The sequence below is a fragment of the Camellia sinensis genome, unplaced genomic scaffold (genome assembly GCF_055761805.1).
Source record: "Camellia sinensis isolate YWXY unplaced genomic scaffold, ASM5576180v1 Unanchor595, whole genome shotgun sequence".
Classification (NCBI taxonomy): domain Eukaryota; kingdom Viridiplantae; phylum Streptophyta; class Magnoliopsida; order Ericales; family Theaceae; genus Camellia; species Camellia sinensis.
Genome location: NW_028129469.1, coordinates 7,501 through 10,000, shown reverse-complemented (window position 1 = coordinate 10,000; position 2,500 = coordinate 7,501).

Here is a 2,500-nt window from a genome sequence, read left to right as displayed (position 1 = left end):
TATCTTTTACGTTTCCACCCAGTTTATCAGCTTTTTGTAAAATGATACAAAGAAAGATGTCCTTGTCCATAATAGAAAAACTCTCCTCTGATGAACTGTACAACCATTGGGTTTCGACCAACAAACAAAAAAGTAACAATCTAAACAAAAAGTTGATAAATAGAATTGAGGTTCTATCCAAAGAATTTCTTTCTCTGGATTTACTTGAAAAAAGGATTCGATTGTGTAATGATGAGCCTAAAAAAGAATACTTGCCCAAAATATATGATCCTTTCTTGAATGGACCACATCGTGGAACAATACAAAATTTGTTTTCACCTTTAATCATAAATGAAACTTCAATAGAAAATTTCATAGAAAAAAATAAGATTCATACTATCTTTCTTACTGATACGGATTCTCGAGAATTTAAAGATAAAACAGATATATTTGATAACAACCCATTATCAACAAAAATGAGTTATTTCTTGACTTTAATCAGTGAACTTAAATCAAATTTGAATTTGAAAGGATCTTCTTTATTTTCAGAACAAGGAAGAATGGATTCCGAAAATAAAACAAAATTTTTATTCAATGCAATTAGAAGTGATCTTAATGATCAAAAAAAAAAAAAAAAATCTATTGGAATAAAAGAAATCAGTAAAAAAGTCCCTCGATGGTCATACAAATTAATCAACGAATTAGAACAACAGGAAGGAGAAAGTGAAGAAGAAGTACCAATAGATTATCAGATTCGTTCAAGAAAAGCCAAACGTGTAGTGATTTTTACTGATAACCGGGGAAATACCGATCCTAATAATAAGGATACTAATAATTCTAATAAAAGAGACGAAGTAGCTTTGATACGATATTCGCAACAATCTGATTTTCGTCGAGACATAATCAAAGGTTCAATGCGAGCCCAAAGATGTAAAACAGTTATTTGGGAATTTTTTCAAGCAAATGCACATTCTCCGCTTTTTTTGGACAGAATAGACAAATCACACCCTTTTTTTTTTGATATCTCCGAACTGATAAAACTCATTTTTAGAAATTGTATAGGAAAGGGAGCAGAATTCAAAATTTCAGATTATACAGAAGAAGAAATAAAAGAAAGGGAAAAAAAGGAAAAGGACAAAAAAGAAGAGAACAAAAGAAAAGAGAAAGCGCGGATAGAAGTAGCAGAAGCCTGGGATACCATTCCATTTGCTCAAGTAATAAGAGGTTCCATGTTAATAACTCAATCGATTCTTAGAAAATATATTATATTACCGTCATTGATAATAGCTAAAAATATTGGCCGTATGCTATTATTACAATTTCCTGAGTGGTCTGAGGATTTAAATGAATGGAATAAAGAAATGCATGTTAAATGCACCTATAATGGTGTTCAATTATCAGAAACAGAATTTCCGAAAAATTGGTTAATAGACGGTATTCAAATAAAGATGCTATTTCCTTTCTGTCTGAAACCCTGGCACAGATCTAAGCCACGGTCCTCTCATATAGATCGAATCAAAAAGAAAGGACAAAAAGATGATTTTTTTTTTTTAACGGTTTGGGGAATGGAAGCTGAACTTCCTTTTGGTTCTCCCCAAAAACGGCCTTCCTTTTTTGAACCCATTTTTAAGAAACTCGAAAAAAAAATTGGAAAATTGAAAAAAAAGTATTTTATATTTCTAAAAGTTTTAAAAGAAAGAACAAAATTTCTAAATATCTCAAAAAAAACAAAAAAATGGATTATCAAGGGCATTCCGTTTTTAAAAAAAATAAAAAAAGAACTCTCAAAAGTAAATCCAATTCTATTATTTAGATTGAGAGAAATATATAAATCAAGCGAAACTAAAAAAAAAAAAGAAAAAGATTCTATAACCCGCAATCATATAATTCATAAATCCTTTAGTCGAATTCAATCTACATATTGGACAAATTTTTTACTGACAGAAAAAAAAATGAAAGATCTGACTGATAGAACAAGCACAATCAGAAATCAAATAAAAAGAATTACAAAAAATAAAAAAAAAGTGACTCCAGAAATAAATGATAGTCCTAATAAAACAAGTTATAATGCTAAAAGATTGGAATCACCAAATTGGCAAATATTAAAAAGAAGAAATACTCGATTAATCCGTAAATTACATTATTTTATAAAATTTTTCACTGAAAGGATATACGCAGATATCCTTCTATCTATTATTAATATTCCCAGAATTAATATACAACTTTTTGTTGAATCAACAAAAAAAATGATTGATAAATCCATTTACAATAATAAAAAAAATAAAAAAAGAATTAATAAAACAAATCAAAATAAAATGAATTTTATTTCGACTATAAAAAAGTCACTTTATAATATTAGTAATAAGAATTCACAGAATTTTTTTGACTTATCCTCCTTGTCACAAGCATATGTATTTTACAAAATATCACAAACACAAGTTCTTAACTTGTATAAGTTAAGATCTATTCTTCAATATCACGGAACGTCTTTTTTTCTTAAGACTTCAATAAAAGATTATTT